A 14,435-nucleotide genomic window follows, 5' to 3' on the forward strand; every position below is an offset into this window, starting at 1 on the left:
ACAGAGTTTACATAAGTAAAAATTCTCCCTTTTTGTTTCTCCATGTTTGAACAACTATCTATATCATAGAATCATAGAATGATCTGGACTGGAAGAGAGCCTAAAGATCATGTAGTTCTAACACCCCTACCATGCCAGAGATAGCTTCCACTACACCAGGTTGCTCAGAGCCCCAGCCTGACCTTGAACACTTCCAGGCATGGTGCATCCACAGTTTTTCTGGGCAACCTGTTCCAGTACCTCAGCACCCTCACAGTAAAGAATTTCTTCCTAATATCTAATCTAAACATACTCTCTTTCAGTTTGAATCCATCCGCCTTTGTCCTCGTCACTATATAGCCTTGTAAATAGCCTCTTCATGTCTTTCTTATGGGCTCCCTTTGGGTACTGGAAGGTCACCCCAAAGCCTTCTCTTTTCCAGGCTGAACAATCCCAATTCCCTGAACCTTTCTCCATAGGAGAGGTGTTCCACCTTCTCTGGATTCGCTCCAAGGTCAATATCCTTCCTGTGCTGGGAACCCTAGAGCTGGATGCAGCACTTCAGGTGGGCTCTCACCAGAGCAGAGCAGAGCAGAGGGGCAGAATTCCCTCCCTCACTCTACTGGTCCCTCTGATTTTGATTCAGCCCAGGATGCATTTGGCTTTCTGGCTTGTTTCCAGCCTCTCAGCCACCAGCACCCCCAGGTTGTTCCCTGCCGGGCTGCTCTTGACCTGTTCATCCCCCAGCCTGGACTGATACCAGGATTGCCTCAACCCAGGTGCAGCCCTTTGCACTTGGTCTTGTTAAACCTCAGGAGGTTGCCAAGGGCCCACTTCTGGACCTTGTCCAGGTCCCTCTGGATGTCCTTCAGGTGTCAGCTGCACCACTCAGCTTGGTGTCACCTGCAAATTTACTGAGAGTACACTCAACCCCTTAGTCTAATATATATAGTCGTTAATATAATGGTCCATATATAGATCATTGCTTATGATTACTCCCAACAGCACAATGCACAAGTGAAGCTCTGAGGAAGGTTCCTTCTTCACTGTCCTGTAATTTTTCCACTACTTTATTGCAGAAGAGATACAGTTTGTACAACTGATTTAGTTTAAACTTTAGAAAGTTTTTAACAAAAAAAATACAAAAATTTACAAGAAAATCAGAGGTTTGGGGGAAAAGGACTGTATTTTTTATCACAGTCCATAATGTATCTTTGACTGACTAGGTAAATAATATCACTTGAAATAAAGCTTTCAAGTTTGTTTCTAATGTGATTGTTAAAGCATACGTCATCCTAAAAGAGAAGTGAAGCCTTATTCTGGGAAATCTGCAGCCTAAGCCAGGTCTAACACCTCCAATGCATGTAGTTTTTATACACAGTCACTGCAGCTCCTTGCCTTTGTGCACCATAGGAGCAAACAGCAGGCAGGCCAAGGTTAATTACAGCTAAATGAACCCTAGTAGGGCAAATGGAGTGCAGACAGTAATGCTGAGATGAGAGCCAACTCTCCAGGTTTCAAGTCAGCACACAATTGCTGTGTGTGCTATTTTAGCAAGAACCCCTAAACCTTCAACCTGATGAGAGAGGGACTCACCCTGGCCAGCGCTGCTGGCAGGATGTTTGCACAGACCTCACACACACTGCACCAGCAACAGGCTCTTCTTGCATGTCTGTAGCTGCACATGGGCTCTCCTTTACTGACCACCTTTCAGCCCTCTTGATGGTGTCTGTCAGGACTCAGAATTAAGGAAAAACTACAGCTCACATCACAGATTAGGTCAAAGATTCAACCCTCCAGATAGCCACCCTCCTCTGTGAAAACTCACACAGAGTGTCCTGCTCCTGCCTGGTGACCTGACCTTCCCTGGCACCCCAAGCACACTGGATGCTAAAGTTTGTGGAAATCATGGCTTGTAATGCACTCTATTTCTTCAAATTGTAGACAGAGTAGACCATGCAACTCGTTTTTCTAAAAAGATTTCCTCTTGTCAGACTTTGGACATGGGTCAAGGGGAGGAAAAACAAATCTCAGAAACAAACTTCTGAACCAAATTCTTCACCTGCCAGACAGGTCTTCTAACCTCTCTTCCTCATTCTCCATTAGATTAAAGCAGAGAGAACACTCCCTTGTCCATGTCAAACCAGGATCTGATTATTATTTAATTAACCTTTGTATTCATAAGATTCTAGAAAAACATAGAATTCAATGTGTGGGAGGGCAGAGGATAATTTGAAAGAAAAAAATTGTATAGGTAAAATAAATGTGACAAGAGAGTGATATTACATGCAGTGAGGCAAGAACAGGGAAGAAAATTCAGTTGGATATGCGATAAAGTCAAGGCTGTTTGTTAACCCAGAGAGGGGTATTGAAGAATGAAGACCCTGCTTTTGAGTAGCAGTAATGCCAGGGATTTACAGCAAGAATATGGGCAAAAGCCCACATCTTTCTTAAAGTTGTAGAGAATATCATAAGAGTAGTTTTTAATTGTAACAGTGGTGGTTTGGACCTTTGACAATAAAGAGAGTTTGAGCCTGACTAATCTGAAGGCAAAATTTAAAACTCATCCATTCCAACCATCTATGGAAATTTTTTAAAAATACCAATCCACCCACTCACTTCTATCCTCTTGTCTAAAGTCAAGTTTTCAACCCAAGGAATGGAAGAAGAGAAACAGTAATGTAAACTCTGAAACCAGTACCTTTAGAGGTGAGTATGTCTCTGGGGTTGATAAAATATAGCTGAGCATCCTTGCAAAGGCAAGGGAACTGATATCATTATACTTGCAAACTATTTTAAATCACAGCAGAGTATTAATTTTCTAACCTTGCATCTTCTGCCATTGTTGGCTTGGCTGCTTCTCTGAACTGGTCTCTGGGAATTAAGACTGCTGTCCTTAACAGTGGTCCCAGGCCTGCATAGAGAGACCTGCTCTGCTGTGAGGTGTGTACGAAGAGTTGTTTACTCAGAGTTCAAGAAACTTTTGGGTAGCTAGTATTTGACACAAGAAGCTGACTGGTTGCCTTTAAAAAGGAAGAGAGGGGAGAAATGCTCCATAAAATTTGACTAGGCTGGATATTATTAAAAAGCAGGTAATTTCAAATTGTATTTAAGTAGACTTCATTAAATTACAAGTTTTTTTTAACAGCAGTGCTTATGTTCCTTCATATATACCACAATAACTGTTATCTGGCGTTTCCCAAATAAGTGTCTCAAGGCACTCAGTAAAGCCACTAATGGCCATGCAATAGATCACATTGTCTCTCTCAATGGAAGCACAAAAAAAAATTCTTCATTCATGTTGCAAATACAGACCCTTGAAAAGCATAAAATCAATACAATATTTGTTGCACAAAGCATTAATTACTAATAGATGGTTCATTTGTTCCCGTATAATTCATTCCACAGAATTTTGTTCCAGAAAAAAAAGCCCAATGCACTAAAACTTGATTCAGATAATCTGAAGGCATTAAAATTAGTTCCTATGTCCTACAAAAAATTCCTGGTCTGACAGAAAAAGCATTTAGTTTTCAGAAATACTTAAATTATTTTAAAAAATAAAAATAAAAATTACAGGTTAAGGGAGAGGAACCAGAATGGTGCTTTACACTGAAAACCTCAGATCATTAGCTCCTACTAAATTCCACTGACAAAAGGGCAAGTGAGTAATAAAAAATTAAAATCTCATCATTTAACCTTTCATCTAGAATGGATACTTACATGCTTTTCTTTAAAAGGGGGAAAAGTATACAACAGAAAAGGATTCAACATCTTCCATTTCCATTCCATCATAGTGTCCTTGATGATACTATACTTTGCCAGTAGACAGAATACTCAGTTGTCGAGAAAATAAAATGGATGTGACCATTTAAATGTGCTAAAACACAGCATAAATTAAGTGAATTATGTGTATGCTACATCTTCAAACTGTAATCTCATCTAAGAATCACCATCATACACATAAAAGCAAATCAAGAAGGAATGGCATGATGAAAAGGTTTTATTGGTTTTGGGTTAAATGGTAGTACTGTCATGAGAAACAGGCAACTTATGCAGACTGCTGCAAATGAGCTCTAATTAGGACAGAACACTGTAGAAAGACAAGAAAGACATAAAATATATAAACCTAATAAGAAAAAAAGCCATCACAGGATATTTCATTTTATATTTAGAAGGCTGTTTTTATATCTTTCCACTTATAAAGATAGCTATGCAAATAACAAGCAGAACAGACATAGAGAAGAAATGAGCTATAAATATTAGCAAAACTTTCCAAAAGGCCTTTGCTAATTGAAAAATCTGTTAAAACTGCAAAGCTCTGATAGAAGGAGAAAATTCTGTCCATCTCACTCTCCTGGAAACAAAAAACTCCAGTGTATGAGGACTCTTGCTTTTACTTCTATAAAACACCAGATTAGAGCCTAGCAATGATCTAGATTTTCACCTTTTCTGTTCTGAAACTCAATGAACAGCAGTTTGTGCTAGAGCCAGAAAGCCTAAGAGCACCACAGCATATTTCTGGCCATTGTCCTTTGACTATTGTCCAGATGGACCTTTCTCTCCCCACACACTTCTATCATGGCCTTGTAACAGAAATCTCATCTCAAATTCTCATGTGCCTTCATGGTATTTCAGTAAACCATGGTAAAGAGATAAGAGCAGAAAGGGAGGATGTTTCTCAATTTTTCATGTCTGCATCTTTAAAGGTGTTTTGTCACTATAAATGCTTATGCACTGTAAGCATTTAGTGCTATTTCTATTGCTCATACACTATAAATAAAAGTTGATCAGTAGGGGTTTTAATCAGTGACTCCCAGTTTTTAAACATATATCAGATTACTAAGAAACTTCAGTCTTTCTTGTAGTCCTCTGACAGTCATATCACACTTTCTTTGACAGCATTATATAATTTCTTTCTGTGGAGCTGGTGGGGAGAACCTCCATCCTCAAAACCTTTCTTGGAGGACTACAGTGAAGGAGGTAGAACACCACTGAAATGACCAAATATATTTATCAAACACTGTTTTCATGTATGCAGAACCACGATCATGACCATCTATATATTTAGAAACAATTTCAAACCTTTTTATGTTGGAATAAGCGATACTGGCAATAAATTCACACAATACTACTTTTACTTCTATAAATGGGCAGTATCAACTGGCAGCTATCAAAACCTACCATCATAAATTATATTAGTACTTTCTGATATTTTTTTATGACAGAAAAACAAAACCAAACCAAAGTCCTATTTCAGAGTGACTATTTCCAGTTCTGCAGGAAGTTTAAACAAGATTAAACGGATCAACAAGCAATAATAATACCACCAACTAAAATCAAGAAAAACAAACAGCCCCTATTACATGAAGCCATAACTTTCCAAGGCACTGCTATATTCATGTGAGGTATTAAAATTTTAATCTTTCCTGCAGATTTTCTTTATTTTTAAGTTTGAACAAAATGCGAAGTAAAAAGCTCTTCTCTTTCTCTGTTTTCCTCCCCAAGATAAAGCCTAACCATGTATTTTGGGCAGCACTGGAGAAGAGGAGACTGAAGTGTGAAGTCCAGGGAGGAAACAACCATACAAGGGTATATTCTTTGGCTATGTTGAAAAAGAAGCACCAGCAGCTGCAAAGCTATTTCTGAAAACATATGAAGAATAGATTAAATTAATCTCACTCTTTTTTTGTTTCTTTTTCTCCTTACATAGACATCCTCCCTGCTTGCTGGGAACCACCTCATTTAACTCACTTCTTACATGTCATTGTACCCAAAGCCAGTTGCAATAATAAGAACTTGCATTTATCCAATAAAACCTATGATCAAGTGCAGAATATTTTTGCACGCCATCTACTGGTACATTTTACCACAACTATGACATCCATCATTTAAAAAAAAAAATTACCATGAAAGACATACTTGAGCAATTTCAACCTTGCATGGAGTTCAAATTTTTGCAGTCAAGCTGAAGCAGTTCTTACCTGCAGCAAGCTGAATTTTGCTGCATAGATTATCAGTGTTTATTTGCTAAAATACCCAGTCATCAAGTGAACCAGCAGCAGCTTCCCTCACAAGCCCCTGCTCCTGCCTCTGCAAGAGTTGCTACCTCTATCCCTGCACTCCTCTGGGATGCTCATCCATCCATACACAGCTTCACTCCCAACACGTCAGCAACCAACTTTATCCTCACTGGCATCTTCTCCCCTATATTCCACAGTCCTTTACTGAGGATCTGTGAACAAACTCACCGCCCTACACAACCCCCACACACACAGAATGACAGAGGCTTTTTAAAGCCTTTTGAATAGTTATTTGATCTCTCTGAGCTATAAGACTTCACAATAATTTCAGGCCCTTTCCTTAGCTTCTTAATGCTGCCAGCTCTGCCCCTTCCATGAGCCAGTGTTTCATAAAGCCCCAGCTGCTGTAATCAAGATATCTGCAAGGGAAGCTCAAATCTTGTTTTTAAAGTAAATTTCCAGCCTTTGCAGATGAAAAGTCTGAAAGCACTAGGGCCTCAGGCTCAAAAACAGCCAAACAAGTCCTAAATGTATTATTAAAAAAATAATCAAAGGCTTGGAAAGAATGACTCATTAGTTTTAAATTCTTTAGATAAGTAATACTCTTTTTTGGTGAGCATTTCACAGCACTTCACATTCAGATTCCACCTTAGAGAAAAAATATGTTATAAAAACAGCATTCAGACTGACCAACACCTTCAGCCCTTTATCCCCTGCTGCCCCTCCCAGCAGGCCTTCAGCTCATCAGCTGCTGAAAGTGTAGGTCCCAAACTCCTGGGCTACAGTGAGCTGAGACCTTCCAGCAGGTAGGCTGTCATCAGCCTGCTCTCAAATGGAACTGCATGTCACAGGCCTTTGGGAAAAATGCCTTTATTAAAACATGGGACAAAATCTCCAGAAATGTCTAATGTCTCTGTGCAGAGCAGGAGGGAAAGCCTGTGGTGTGAATAAGAGTGAAGGTGAATTGATGCTGTATGAATCGGGTTTTGTTGTATCCCACACAGCTCTGCTTTTTCTGTACTCTCAGTTAATTAAAAGTGCATTTACACCCAACAAAGCATGCTATACCACTGCCACAGTTTTAGCTGATTATTCTCCACTTGTCTTTGCCAGAAACACCTTCAGTCACAGTAACACTACAGTTTCGGGAGTGGGCAAATAAATATCTTGAGAGGTAAATCACATGTCCTTTCTCAATATATCTAAATACAGCACATTTTCTAATGAATGAATAGAGCATTGGTACTCAATATCAAGGAGAAAACTTATGAAAATAAACACAGAAATATTTACACATGTCCAGGCTGCAGACCTAAAACCCAAGATGTGTATGGAAGATCTTTTCCACATCAATCTAGAGGGACACATGTGAAAAGAAATATAATAGGTGTAGCTCTTTTAGGGTATGTCCGACAGATTCTTATATCTATACCAGGATTAAATTCAGCTTAATTTACTACAAGAGCACCCAAATTCACGTAGATACCTGGAACAGTTATTGTAAGATAAGTCATTTTTAACCCAGGATGTACTGTAGAGATGGAGCAACATTTTGAATATCTTTCTGCCTTAAAATATCAAGGTAAGTAAACATGAAAGTTTTAAAACCACAGAAGTTGGGTAAACACACCTTCTGTTTTCTGCATACTTTACAGCAACTACCTCAAGCTAATTTCATCTCATAACCCCTTCTCCAGCCCTGTATTAGCCCATTAGACTGGCACATATGTCCCATGGACAAAGTGCTGCTGTCCTCTTCCTTCTGATCTTCATCACCTTAACCCACATTTTTGCTGCAATCCATCCTCTCCTCTTTCCATCCTTGCCAACCTCACATGCCTTACTTATCCCCAGCGGCTTATGTTTGCCTCTCTTGGCTGAAGCTACAAACTAATATGTGCAGAAATGTCAGTGTTTTTGAAGCACTGTGTAAAGATGGTGCTTTATACTACAGATAGATTTGAGTATCCTTCCTCACTCTGAGCACTATCTCATTCTTCCAACAGTCCCATTCAATTCTGTGGGCCAAATTTTGTCACTCCCTTTGTCATGTAGAGTAGGATCTCAGCCCTTGAATAGTCTCACTGATTTAAATGGGACTTATTCACACAATCAGCCATTAGTAAGAATGGAAAGAGAAGCTGACATTATATAGTAACATTTCTAATATATATTTCTTCTGAAGGCACAGAACAACCTACTAATGATGAAACCTTTGCAAAAATGTAACTCTCATTGCTATTTTTTTGACAAACTAGAAAAATCTCATTTCTATGAACCATATTAGTTATAAAGAATATCATCTAAAGTATATCACAGTGATGCAATGAAAGCTCAGAATGTAGCAGATCTATGCATCTGTTTTTACATTACTGTATAGCAAAAATTATATTATCTAAAAGAATAAATAAATTGTCTAGAACTGTATAACACCAACAATCCCTCCATTCACAAAACAAAGCTATGATGAAGAAGAACACAAATAAATATAGACACAGCTCACCACATCCAAATACAAGTGGAAATAAAATTTAGCTGTTTAAAAATGCATTTCTATGTATTTTATACAACATTTTAAGGTAATCATGCATAAACATCATTAATTTTCAGGGCACAGAAGATTCAAACCACTGAGAACCCTAAAGAGTAAGAAATGAAAGGTAAGGCCTCAAAACATACAGGAATTTAACATTTTAAATGGTCATATATGTTGAATTAGTGCATTCTCTGTGTTTCAGACCAAATCAAAGTTCTAAAATAAATGAGCTCCTTTAAACAACCTCCATGAAAGAAACAGATCTGTTAAAAATAACATTGCAGGTGCCACAATATTATTGTGTATATATTGCTGCTGTATTTTTAATAGTCACTCATTCCTTTGGAGAGCAACTTGTAAAAGAATTATTCATTCTCTCTGTGCATACATTTTGAGAATAATTCACTGTACTTTTCCAAATTATTTTCAAAGTGTACACACACAGGAAAGGATACAAAACTTTTCCCAGGCTACATTTGAAAGCCTGTCAGCACTCAGAGCTAAGGCCTTTAATCCCAGGCTTTAAATAATTTAGGTAACACTTGATTACTCCATTGCTGGAACATCAAGCTCTGCAAAATCTGAGTAACACAATATTTGAGGGGAAAAGAGAGAATACTCTACTTAAGTAAAATACATTTCCTGCAAACAAATTGTGAACTGCCTGATGTTTGCAATGCAAACTGTGGTAAAGCACCAGAGGCTGCCCTCCAAATAATACTTTATTTCCAGTTTCCACTAACAAAACCCTTCAGTGAGGAGTTATATGGTGCACTAGCTGCAGCTTACACACTATGAAGTATGATATTCAGAAGGCTTAAGGAGCGGCTTCTCCTTAGGTTTAAAATATTTCACGATATACTCTAGCTAAAATGTGCACATCAACTTCAGATGAACAAAAAAGCACGCACCCCCCCAGCGACACAATGCACACACATTATTTAGTCAGGGAAAAAAAAAAAAGGGAAGTTTTTACCTTTCTTGTGGACTAATTTTTTCTTGAGAGAACAATTTCATTTTCTCAGGTAATTCACATGGGATTCAATATTTGCTGTCTCTGTGCATTTGCTAAACTAAAGAAAAAAAAATACAGTACAAATGGCTTTGTTCTCTTAGGTATATCTGTACCTGTACAGTTAACAAAGTCTGAACTACTTCAATTTTTCAGTTGTGCTCTCCAGTTAAAAAATAGTTCCAGTCAACAAACAAAACTTCTCTGTAAAAGTTGTTTGGATCATTTTCAGGGGAGTAAGAGGCATAAACATCGTAATGTGGGCTTTGTGACAATCTGTGCATATTTCGTTACATAGAGATACCAACTTATTTAAGAATAATTAAACACACAAAAGAAATTATCAGAATGTAACAAAGAAGAAGAAAGAAACAATCAAACACCTCCCCCTGCAAATTAAATTATCACATATTAGGTCCTTTAAGATCCCTTTTCGCTGTTGCCTTTGAATCCTTTTTTGCACAGAGGAATACAAAGTTTTTCTCTTAAATCTATTAGTTCCTTTTCCCTCCAAAGCTCACCGTTTAGCCCTGTGCTATGTATATTGCTAGAAAATCAGGACCAACAACAGCAAGCCCATGATTGCCCTCAGCAGAGTCAATAAATGGCACATTTGACTCTCTCTCATACCATTTTTAACCAAGTTCTCACACAACTTCTGCCCTGACACCTCATCCATCAGCTCTTAAAGCACAAGAGCAGCACCCCACAAGCAAACCTCTTCTCTCTGACGCCATCTCCAGAGTTGAGGGCCAGATGAGAAACAGCCTTATCTTCCAGTATAGCAAGGATACACCTCTAAGATCAGACCTTGGCAATTTGACCTAAAGCCATCCTTACTTGCAAAACAAAGTCTCCATCATCTTCAGAGCAAGAAGGAAAGAGAGTGTGAGGGAAAACAGGGGTGGGGGTAGGGGAGGAAAGTCCAGTCCTCTCTGACCTGATTGGAAACTTTGTTGTGGCAAAAAGAAAAAAAAATCTCTTTGGCCAGTTGAGAAACTGCCTATGGTTGCTCTTGTATTGGGAGGGTCTGTTCAGGGTTTCTCAATCTTCTTTTCTCTCTCTCTCCCCCCCTCTCTTTCTCCCCTTCTCTTGTTTCAAAAGGGGCCTCTGGTCAGCGCTGATTAATAAGTGTTTTTTGTTGTGAAGTGTTGAATAATAGAAGATGGCCAGTGACCCAGGAAAGACTAAACCTTGTGCTACTTTATTGTGGCAACCTGAGAAAGGGGCTTTAGGACAGAGACCCCAAGCACTGACCCGCACACATCCTGCGGATTCCCTATTCATTCTCACAGCCTTCCAGTCGCCCAGAGCTCCCATTGTTTGCCAAGCAACAATGGAGATTTTGCACAGAAAGTAAAGCTCTCTTCAGATTCCTCCCTGATGTTTTGCATTTTGGGAAACAACCATCCTTAACAGGTTTTTTTCCCTAAACTGAATTTCACGAAAACTCCTAGGATTTGGCCTTTAATTCTCATCGCTCAAGACTTTCTATACAAACCTAAGAAAGCAAATATTTTCTCTTAATAAATACATTTCTTTCTTTTCAATTACACAACACGTTTTTCCTGGGGTACTGCTTCCCTAATGATTTAAGGGGAAAAGTGAGGGTTCTTTTCTTTTATTTCTTAGCATATTACTATGCTTTAATGCACACTACAGATCACATTATTCCTAAAAATAACTGTATTGAAGCAGTCTCTTTTTGAGTGGGAGCCAACTGGAGAGTGCTGCCTTCTTTCAAAAAAACAAAATTAAATAAAAGCAGAAGATTGAAGTCTCTTGGTTTGTTTCTGCCCTGATTAGGCAAGCATAGCTTTTATCTCCTCGAAGGCTGGCCCTTTCCCCACACTCCAAACAAAGAGTTCATCTGCAACCACCAAGGAGGGCACATGCCATTCCATAGATTTGCTTTGATTTACCTGTAGGGTCGAAACCACATTTCTCATTTCAACCTAGGCATTTATTTGCACTCTAACCATGTGGATAAATAACTCTTGTATCTGTTGAGCCTTTGGGTAGGAGCATGGTTAGAGGGATCAGAGGCCTCAGGATCACAGAGTTTTGTTTAATTGCTTTCTCTGTCCTGTTATACATGGATCTCCATTCTTCTGAGGTATCCACTTACACATGTCACCAAGTGGCTAGGTTAGGGTGTTGGGTTGTGCCTTGCATTTGAAGGTTTTGTGTCTTCTTGTAAATTTGTTCGGCGTTAAACAAACCCACAAACAAACAAAAAAACCACCAAGAGCAGAAGAAAGTTGCAATCAATAGGACAAATTTCTGCTAAACAGCTAAGAATGGGATTTCTTCTCCCTCAGTCATTTGAATCTATAACTGACTGAACATTTTTATCAGGACCATTGCTTTCTTTTGGCGTTTACACCTGCTTAGGGAGGTCTAGAAATCCACTCTTTGGAGGTGAGGAAGAAAAGACCAGTCTGTCAGAGAAACCTTTAACAACTGAAGGGGGAGCACAGTCTTTATTAAGGATATTGGGTAGCAGAATTACCTTGGCGGGGGCCAAGGCGTTGTAAAACATCCATTTGCAAAAGGCTCTCAGGCTGAAACCCTTTCATCGGTGGCGAGGGGAGGGGGAGGCAGGGCGGGGGCTCGCAAACCCCCAGCTATCTCCATTTGTCAGCGCCACAGAGGAGGGGTCGTAAAGGCAGCGGTGCGGAGGGCTGGGCTGCCTGGTGGTCCGGCTGATGCCCCGAGCGGGACGCGGCCACAAGTGCGCTGAGCGCGGCGGGCTCAGCCCGGGGCGGTGCGGAGCAGGGCACCCCGGCCTTTCACTTTCATGCCCACCGCATCAGCCTGAGGAAGGGGGGAAGTGGGGGGAGGAGAAGAGGGAGGGAAGGCAAGCGCCTTGCTGTATTGTTCCCCTGCCGAATTGATATGCTAATTCCCCTTGTGAGGGCATCACAAAGAACACCTTGCACTTCTGAAAGACTTTTGTGTCCTGGACGGAGAAGTTTATTATCAACTAATTAGCAACAACTTCTAGCAATGAGTTGGGTTACATTTTCATAAGCTTTGAACAAACATCCTGAGCTGCGTTGTGTCAGGATGATGGGCTTGCTAAGGAAAATGGAGTCCTAAATAAGGGAATGAGCTTTAATAATTAGCGCCTGCTATATACGGAGCTTCTGTCGACGTAAGTCTTCTTCCGAGGCTTTTGATTCACGTTGCTTCCAGGATTGCAAAGGACCATGACAAGCACTCTACAAAACAAAATCTTACTCAGGGATGACTAGCCATTTTCCCCCCTCACACTAAGGCTTGTTTTCTTCCAACCAAAGAGCATTTCAGACTACCCTGATAACACACCAAGGATAATAAGTATATGAAGGAGCTGAGTACAATTAAGCATATTCATATTAAGTATTATTTTGAGAGGCTTGTTGTAGGCAGTCTAGCACTTTAAATATAAAAATCGTCTGGGAAAAGGGAAGGGCATAACTGAAATTACAAAAAGAAAACATCTATAAATTTCACAGGTTTTCTGTTGCTGTGGTGTTTGTTAAATTTTTGGTATTTTTAATTTTATGTTTGTTTGTTTGTTTGGTTGTTTGTTTTTTAATTCTGTGTTACTCTTCTTGTATCTTTCCAAAGAGGGATGACCGGGTCTCAGTATTAGGTTAACTCAGTTCTCTTATTGCAGACTTCCCATATCTTTGGAAGCAAAAGTATATGCTGTTTCTTTTGTTGAAAGCAAAACTAGGGAAAACCAAGAGGACTTTTATCACTGTATTAAACACTAGATATTTTCTTCTTGGCTTTATGCAACCAAAATAGAGCAGCAAAAATCCTCTGAAGGTAGGGACGTTCTATGGTTTACTGATTGACTGGAATTCTTATTGACTGGAAGAAATGTACTTACAGCTTCACACTATACTGTCGGGTTTTGGCTTTTGAAGTGTGTGATGTGGTGGGGGGAGTGCAGGGGGTGCCATATTGCAGTTCAAATCAGTGCTAGGTTGATTTTGCAGTTTATACATTGATCTCCAGCGTGGCCTTCCTAAACCTGCCCTGGTCCTGAGGAGAGCACTGAGGAACCTACAAGCCTGGGGCCCATATTGGGATGAAGTAAAAAGCAGATTGGCCCTAGCTGCTTTTGCAATTCACCTTATCCTCTCCTATTCAGTTCATTTAATGGGCAAACATACTCTCCATCACTGGGTCTCTTTCTGTCCCCTTCTTCAAGCAAATTCATTTGTTTAAAATCCTAAAAGGTGGTATAAGGTCTTATTGAAACCCAGCAACGCAAGGGGTGGGAGTGGATTAGATTCCTTCATTTCCTTTTGGTAATCCTAAATGCAGCTATCTCTGGTTCCGTAATCTCCTCTAGAGTCGGATTACCACCCATTTGAGCAAGTGCAGCTGGAATTAGGGGATGACAAGCATGCAAAGAAAGTGCCAAGAACTCCTGAGGTGACAGAGATGTCGGGGTGGCCCTGGCCAGCCCGCAGCTCCCTGGTGTCCCCCAGGGCACTCTGGCCGTGGAGTGGGGTGATGGGGGCAGCCCTGGGCCGGGCAGTGCCCACTGGCCCCCAGCGCAGACCAGCCTTTCTCCTCGCTGTGGCTCCGCAGAGGCAAGGGCCACCGCTGGGTCTCTTTGGCGCTTCATTTGCCTCATGACAGGCTTCTGCCAGCCCTGCGGCTTTCTGACATGGCCAGGCGAGCCACACTCTGCCATACACAAATATGTGTTTTTACATGTATACACACACACACATACATGAATGGATGTTCTTGCATTCACTAGAAGAAAGAATAAAAATAAAATAGGCAATGAAATGTGGAGTGAGTACAACCTTGCTTATGTTTTTCTCTGTCAACCTGGAAAAAGTAACCCTGCTTGAAATCACACATTTGTGTGTGTGGT

The sequence above is a fragment of the Lichenostomus cassidix genome, chromosome 2 (genome assembly GCF_008360975.1).
Source record: "Lichenostomus cassidix isolate B80296 chromosome 2, HeHo_3.0, whole genome shotgun sequence".
NCBI classification, from domain to species: domain Eukaryota; kingdom Metazoa; phylum Chordata; class Aves; order Passeriformes; family Meliphagidae; genus Lichenostomus; species Lichenostomus cassidix.